The following is an 8,556-nucleotide window of genomic DNA, read 5'->3' as shown; positions in this document are numbered from 1 at the left end:
ATGGGATGATCTAGGAAAATGGAGTGTGAAATAAAGGAATGCATAATTTTCTAAAATGCACATCTGTGATCTACACAGTAGCTACTGACCGTATAGGGTTCCTGAATGTGTTTTGAGCACTCAGCTTTACAAGTCTGTAGATAGTGTCACAGACATGTCTATTACAATTCTTCTAACTAGACATCTAACAACAACTAACTAGAACAATATGTCTGGGTAATAACCATTCAAAAGGGCTTCTGCATTTGCAGTTAAGCATTTGCTCAATATACTGTCACATTCTTGAGTTTTTCTTCTACTGTTTCTTTTACGTTCTCTGCCTGGTATCACTTCTTTACAAAGGTCATTTCTGAATATGAAGTCAAGACTTTAAGAAAGGAATAGAAAGTGGAAGAACTAGGAAAAAATGCAGCCAGTGTTACTTTTTTATATAGTAACTATATACAATGTTAATACAAACCCTGTGCCTTTATCTAAATAAATGTTAGTGAAGAATCTTAAGTTTGTGTTTGAAGTCATTTTGCACTTTGTGTAAACATCCTGTTTATATATCTTTTTTTTTTAAATTATTTTTTTACTTATTTCTCTACATTCACTCAAGAGGTTCCCATGCAACCTGCAAGAGAGATACTGAGCATAAAAGATCATCAAGTGGATGACATCGACCTCAACAGATTGTGTAAGCAAAGCTTTTTTCTGTTTAATGTAAAACCATCTACAGCACAACAGTTCCAGTATGGATGGATGGATGGATAGATAGATAAGAGTGACAGACAGATAGATCTTTACAAGTCTCTAGATCCAGCATAGATAGATAGATATACAGACAGATAAATAGAGACAGACAGAATGACAGAGAGATAGAAAAACAGAAGGACAGACAGACAAACACAGAATGACTGTAAGACAGACAGAACAATAGAAAGACAAGCAGACAGACAGAATGATAGAATGACAGACAGAACAACAGATAGAATGATAGCTAGACATAGACAGACAGACAGACAGACAGACAGAACAACTGACAGACAGACAGACAGAACGACAAACAGACAGACAGACAGACCGATCGATAATTTGTTAAAGAAACCACTTGTTGTAAATGCCATATTTCAGCATCTCTCTTATCTTTAGAGTCTTATCTTGTTAAGTGTTTGGCTAACCTTGGCATTGTTAGTTTATCTGAGATGAGAGAATCTCTTGTCTTTCTGCCATGCAAGAGTTTAGATATACAGGCTGAGTGAAAATCTGAGGTTTGGGGTCACTGACAGAAAATGCTACTGCTTCTATCAGCCTCACAAGAGCTCTGCCTAATGAGTATGACACGCTCAACCACACTTGCATTGACACTAGAACTACAAGAGAACAGGAAAAGACAGAGGGACAGAAAAAAGAAGGTGCTAAAGGAGTAAAAGGTGTTTGTTCAAAGCTAAGAGTGCAACGGGTTTACGATCATCGCTTTGTCACCAAGAGCTCGCCACATCCGTGGACAGTTTATCCACCTCTGACCTGAGTGGAGATGCACATACACACTATCTTAGCAGCCATTTTTCTGTCTTTAAAAGATGTGTGTTTTCATTACTACATCCGTAGCCAAATCTGTTCAGACAGGCCCTCTCTGCAAGGGGTATTCACAGGGAATTTGGCGCCCAATCAAAGGCAGTTTAAACTAAATACACCCTTTTGACATCTGCTTAGTCAGATAAAGTAAACACACAAAAAAAATCATTTGCAGCACACACACACACACACACACACACACACACACAGTATTGAAATAAATTCTAGCAATCATATATGGGGCTGTTCATTCAAAACACCTTTTGTGTTCATTCGCATTGTTTTTAATGTAAACAAGCACCAGACAGACATCTTTGACCATTGTGCATGTTACGCAGGAGCACCATGTTTTTGTGACGCCATGTCAATTTAGGGGCAAACCAACTGAATTGAAAAAACAGTGCAGATGAACACAAAAGGTGTTTTTAATCTAGAACTGAAAAAATAATTATGAAAAAAAGCTAAAGACCTGAAACAAAATGTGAAGTTCTTGACAACTTCACAAAGTGTCTAAAAATTAGTATGTAATACTAGTAATAGTATGATAATATGAAAAAACAGCAAGAGGTGGTGCAACAGTCAAAGGTTTCCATCTAGCGCGTTTACATTGAAAAATAATTGAAAAAATAAGCTAACTAAACAAAAACTGATGAACTTCTTTTAAATTGACATGGCGTTGGAAAAGAACAAGGCTCCTCCATTATGCTGAAAAAACAGAAAGATGTGGCACAACGATCAAAGCCCATGTTTACATGGAATAAAAATTGAAAAATGTATACAAAAACTAAAACAACTACAGCTAGAACTGAAAAACAAAAGCTTACTAAACATTTTAACTTAAAAAGGCGTAAATAAATGTGTCACTCCCATGCGAGATGCTGAAAAAGCAGCGAGAGGCGCCACGGTGTTCTGTTGAATAACAGACAAAAAAAAACTAATTTGATGTGATTGGCCCCTTAAAAAACACAAACTTTTGAAAACTCATCTCGAGACATGTGCATTCTGTTCTATTCGTTCAGCTGTACCTAGCTTTTTTTTTAACACAATAATGTGTTAGGTCTGAACAGCCTCTCGAATGCCACAAGGCCTGTTTTACATAAATGTGGTTGCATTAGTAGAAAGCTGATACAGAATGGAAAGTTTTGTGTATTAGTGTATACGTGTGCTTCTATGGAAGAATGCAGCTGGACAGTCTTCTGGGAATGATGGGGTGGAGAGTAGAAGAAGGGGTCATTTTATTACTAAAGAGACATATTAAAGGAGAATCGCAGCTGTATTAGAATGCGGCCAAGAGAGGAAAACGAGGACACGTGGGAAATTAAGGGTAACCAAGGGAGATGGTAAGAATGTCTTTGAAAAACAAGACAATTGCCATTGAAAAGAAAAATCACAAATGATAATCTCTTTCCTCGGCTTTGCCAAGTGCCTGCAATTAAAAGTCAGAGATCTCAAAATAAAACTCAAATTCTTCCAAGATCAAATGATCTTAGCTATGCTATCAGTATCCACACATTTGTTTCATTTGAACTGATACTTAGAAATTCATGATGTTGCTATAAAATAGAAACAACTGTATGGATAAGGGAAGGGCATTGTAAGCGTTCAAGACATCCTTGCAATGTGCATGCATTTATAAACAACTCTCTGGATAGAGCCTCACTTTTGACATCAATGAATGAAAAATTTGTTGCTGGTTCTTCACATAGGAAAATAAGCTGTCACCCATTGACATCAATAAATCCACCCCATGCCCTTTATCCAGGCTTAGTCACAGTGTTGTTGAACAAAACAGATAATGGGAGCTTTACTAGCTTTTGACCCAGTACATTATGTGGTTTTGATTCAAAAGAGTCAGATCTTGCAGAAATCCACTCGAGATAAAGGATCATTTTAGTGGACACTAGGAGAGGACACAAAGGGCCAATTGTTTCTGCATATTTGTCTATTGATATAATGGGCTTTCTTTTGGAAATTCCTCTTCCACTGTGAGGATTTCTTTCCAAGCTTTTAGAATGCAATAAATACATCAAGGAACCTTGTTCACGGGTGGTAGCTACAGTCTCTTAAATGTTCTCGCAATTTACAATGGATGGGTTTCTCAAGACGTGAAACTAGAGCTGGCAGAGAAACACTGTGTAGAAGCTCACCATGTAAAAGTTGTAAAGTATATGTTGGCTCAATAAAAATTGGGAAACTTCTGAAGCCAAAGCGAGAAGCAACTTAGTCTTTAATGAGAGTACGCATAAACTCACTGAATCCAGATGCTCGAATGGCAGGCCTGTGAGTGCTTTTGACACAAGTCCCAAACTGGCATGGTGGTGGGGCGAGACAGTCTCAACAGCCTCGCACCACATAAGAATTTCACAATAAAAGGGTGTCTGCCTATTGATAGACTGCCCAGTAGGATATGTCCGGTTGCTATGGCAGTGACATACACTTTGAGCATAGATAGGGTGAGACCCTGTGACAGGGAGGAGGGCCAATCGGGCTAATCAGCCAAGGAGAGGGATTGGTGCAACGAGATGCGTCAGTTCAGGAGAGAGAGAGAGCTACAGGCAGCTGCCCTGTATGCTTATGTTTATGTTTGTGTGTCTTTGTTTTTAAGTTTATTAAAAACATTACTCTGATGTTTCGTCCAGTTCCCACCTCCTCCTTTCTATTGAACCCTGTTACAGACCCGCATCTAAACATTCTTGTAGAAAGTGAAGTATAGGCTGTACGGTGCATTGTACAGGGCCCTTGTGCAGAGAGCAACACGTCCGCCAACACTTGCCATTTCAACATGTATAAACATCATGTTGAAGGAGCTCTGGCTTGTAATATGGTGTCGAGTACTGGTTGTGAGAGCCTGTGTGCATCAGTCAGGCACCATTCAGTAGCCACTCATGAAGTTTCCACAATTCTAATGTGGATGCCAAACCGTGCACCTGCCTGCATGAGCAGGACCCTGCTCAGTGGAATCCTCCACTGGGGGACATTCAAAAGCTCTATTAATTCTGGGAACCATGGGCGGTTGGGCCATTCCGGTGCAACCAAGAGTACCGCTTCCTCGTCCTCCCGAATTTTGCACAATACTTGAAGTAAATGGATGGGAGGGAATGCATACCTGTGTCCCGCTGGCCAATTGTGGGCTAGAGCATCCATGCCCAGCGGGGCATGAGTCAGGGCGTACCAAAGCGACAGTGTGTCGCAAATAGATCTATTTTGGCTTTCCTGAATTGTTCCCATATCATCAGAACTGTCTGAGGACAAAGACTCCATTTTCCTTTTATAACACCCTGTCACAAGAGCAAATCTGCACTGCGGTTCAGGTGACCTGGAACGTGTTTCGCACGTATCGATAGGAGATGTTTCTTGCACCAGAGGAGAAGCAAAAAGGAGGTGGAGCATGAAGCGCTATTTGCCTATTAAAATTGCTGTGATTTTAAAGAGTTTCAGAGATTGCCTGCAGTATGACGCAGCATTCATGACTGAATTGATAGTGAACTAAATTCTAAATTGTGGCAGCTGCTTTTTGGGGGTGGGAGGGTTATAAACCTAAATGAATTGAAACTTTTTTCATAACCTCACAAGCTGAAGATGACCTACTATTATTGTATGGATGGCACATGTAATCATATGTGCATCAAGTGGTAAACAAACACAGGTTACTAGCCCATTACAGATATATACACATGGGAAGCCATAAAATGTGCCATGCACAAACAACCTTCATGATAAACCAAGTTATGCAAGTTCCTGCAGCATTTTTAGGTTTTGCATAGAAGGACGTTATTCATATCTGCTGTCTGGTCCCCATTAGCACACAGGCCTCATAGGCTCCTTGTACCGAGAACACATAAAACTACCTGGATGTGTTATTTATTGGGTCAAATATTGAGGATGCATCGGATGGTGACTTGTGGGCAAGAACGTGGTACTACGGTGGCAGACAAAGTGTATTTATCATTGTGTTTTCCCTCTAGAGTCTCTCGCTGTAAGATCACTAAATGGCTTGTGAGAGTTGTTATACTCCATCAACATTAGTTGTTTTGTTATGCATGATTTTAATAAAACAATAAACGCATTGAGGAAGCGAGTGTTTGCAGACTTTATATCCTGCAAAACCTCACTGGTGTGATGATAATAATGCCAGTAGTTTTCTCACTGGCTACAAATGTGCTAGGACGGTCATTTGCACAATAGGAAGATTGCACCATATCTCAATGCTCGCAATTGGTGCGTTCTACATCCTCCTTCCTACGTTCTCCTGAGTTCGGTCTTCCAAAGTAGCATGGCAATATTAGTCTTCATAAAAACTCCATTCTTTGCATTCATAGCATTTAGAAACATCCCTGGATTTGAAGCTTTGAGATCCAAACCAAGACAAAGAGTTATTAGACCCAGACCCATAACGAAGACATGTTGTGGTCTCAAGAGAATTCAAGATCAAGACTCCAATTCTGCTAGCTTGTGAACCTGCATAGCTATGCTAACTATATGGTAAACATGAATTGTTCGTCTTTCTAATCAAGGAAGTCTTGCTGGTTAAGATAGTTAAAAAGCCTGGTGGGTACAAACAACATATGCTAGTCTCATCAACAGGGTTATTTTAATTGTTTTGCACTATATTTTTATTCTAACCTGCCATACTGAGAAAACTGAGCAGGGCTTGGCTGTCTCTGAGGACTACTGTGTGTGTGTGTGTGTTCACCATTACACTATTTCTGAATGCCATGCCTGTACCCTTCTCTCATACCCAATCCTCTCCTGAGACATAATCCAGTTAATAACGAGCTCAAGCGAGATCAAGTGAGCAATCCCAGAGACAATAAATGCTTGAACAGCAATTAGTCACTTATTTCTGTATTTATGAGCCTCTCTCGAAATTCAGCACCTGTCCAGTGTTTTGAAAAATCAAATGGAAGAAAAAAGTTGCACTCTTTTCTGACCTAGTTAATGCTATTTGATATTCAAATTGGTCTCCTCCTCCCACAAGAGAAATTCCGTTATTTCACTCTCAACACCCATTGGAATGATATTACCTCACCATCAATGAGAATAACAGAGTATCGCTGGACTTGCTTTTCAAGACAATGCAAAAGCGGGACAGGGATTGTGCACATTCCAGGGCAATATTTTTCCAGGTGCACAGAAACACCCAATTTATTCGATGAAATATATATAACACCCATCTGCTGGACACTGGGCAAATGATGACAGTCATACAGTACAAGGGTGGGGTCACTGCATATCTAGACTGGTTGGGTACAGCAATGAACAAGACTGTCTGTTGTGCATGAGTCCTCATGTATTGCATGACAACAGTTATATATGAACTGGAATAGCCAGAACTGTACACCCTTATGAAAAAGCCTAAAATGGTTTGCTGGTCTTGGCTGATTTAAGCTGGTCTATCTGATCTCCCAGCCTGGCCAAGCTGGTGTTCAAGTGCCCAACGATCCCTCTTAAACCAGTAAACCAGACCAGACTGAGAGACTGGCTAAGACCAGCATTTTTATCATAAGACTTTTTTAAACTTGGGTTTATTTTCCAGCAGTGTAGTCATTCATTTTCCAATCTCTTCGGCGGTGTTGCACTCTCCATGGGGGTTTACCGAGGGATAGTTCAAAGGAAGAAATGAGGTTAAGTTACTGAGTGAAAATTCAATGCCACAGATGTCTAACATATCTGTTTGCTTAGTAGGTGTGTAATTGTGCACACGGCTTTTGCTTCTTTTTACATGTTTTATAAAATATAAAGCAGTAACAGTGTGGTGCAGAACAATGTTTGGTTAACTTTACTACTTATATACTCAGAGGCTCTTTATAAAACTTTATCTCATGTTCTTACATGATTGAAGTCTCACATTTTAGCCCATTATTAGATACTTATGTAAGAACATACCTGTCAGGCAATCAAAATGAAATAAAACCACATAAGTAGGTGTTATTATCAAGATAAATTGCACATTACCATCTGCACGTGTTCCAAAAAAAGGAACTGAACATTTAAAGCCATTATTCTAAGAGTATATTTTCATCAGTAGGAGCATGCCATTTTTGAAAGCATGTTTTTTTTTCCCCAAGTGAGATACTGAAGATTTAAATGTTACATCCTTTTGACAATAAACCAAATCCTTTTACAGCCAAAGAAACATGGGTCAGCCTCCCCTTACAAAAAAACAAAACAAAAAAACTATGATACTTTGATGTATACAATAGTACTGAAGAATTAACCTATTTATATTTCATGGTATTTATACAGTACTCCAACATATACCACAATATTACATGTCCAAATGCCATTATATTACCATTGTCCCATGTGCAAGAACCACGGTACATGACCAAAAGAAAAATATGGTATTATTACCATGCTTTACATCCAAAAATGGTATTGCTATGGTGCATGTTGGAAAAATAAAAACACATGGTATTGCCAGTACATGTTCAAAAACCATAATATTACCATGGTACGTGTCCAAAAACATGGTATAACCATGGTTATACCTGGGCCTGGGTAGCTCAGCACAGCCCTGGAGTCGCGAGTTCGAATCCATGGTGTACTGAGTGAGTCCAGCCAGGTCTCCTAAGCAAACAAATTGGCCCGGTTGCTAGGGAGGGTAGAGTCATAAGGGTTAACCTCCTCGTAGTCACTATAAAGTGGTTCTCGCTCTCGGTGAGGCACGTGTGAGTTGTGCGTGGATGCCACAGAGAATTGCATGAAGCCTCCACATGCGCTATGTCTTCGTGGTAATGTGCTCAACAAGCCACGTGGATTGACGGTCTTGGACGCAGAGGCAACTAAGACTCGTCCTCCGCCACCCGGATTGAGTAGATTCACTACACCACCACGAGGACTTAAGAGCACATTGGGAATTGAGCATTCCAAATTGGGGAGAAAAACATAATGGAATTACCACAGTCCATGTCCATAAAACATAGTATTGGCATAACCAATGGCATTACCATGGTGATGTTGCCATGTGAAAGAAAGCTTGGTGCATGACCAAAA

Source organism: Xyrauchen texanus, chromosome 35 (genome assembly GCF_025860055.1).
Source record: "Xyrauchen texanus isolate HMW12.3.18 chromosome 35, RBS_HiC_50CHRs, whole genome shotgun sequence".
NCBI lineage: Eukaryota > Metazoa > Chordata > Actinopteri > Cypriniformes > Catostomidae > Xyrauchen > Xyrauchen texanus.
The sequence above is the reverse complement of the archived record's forward strand: the minus strand, read 5'-3'. Positions refer to the sequence as shown.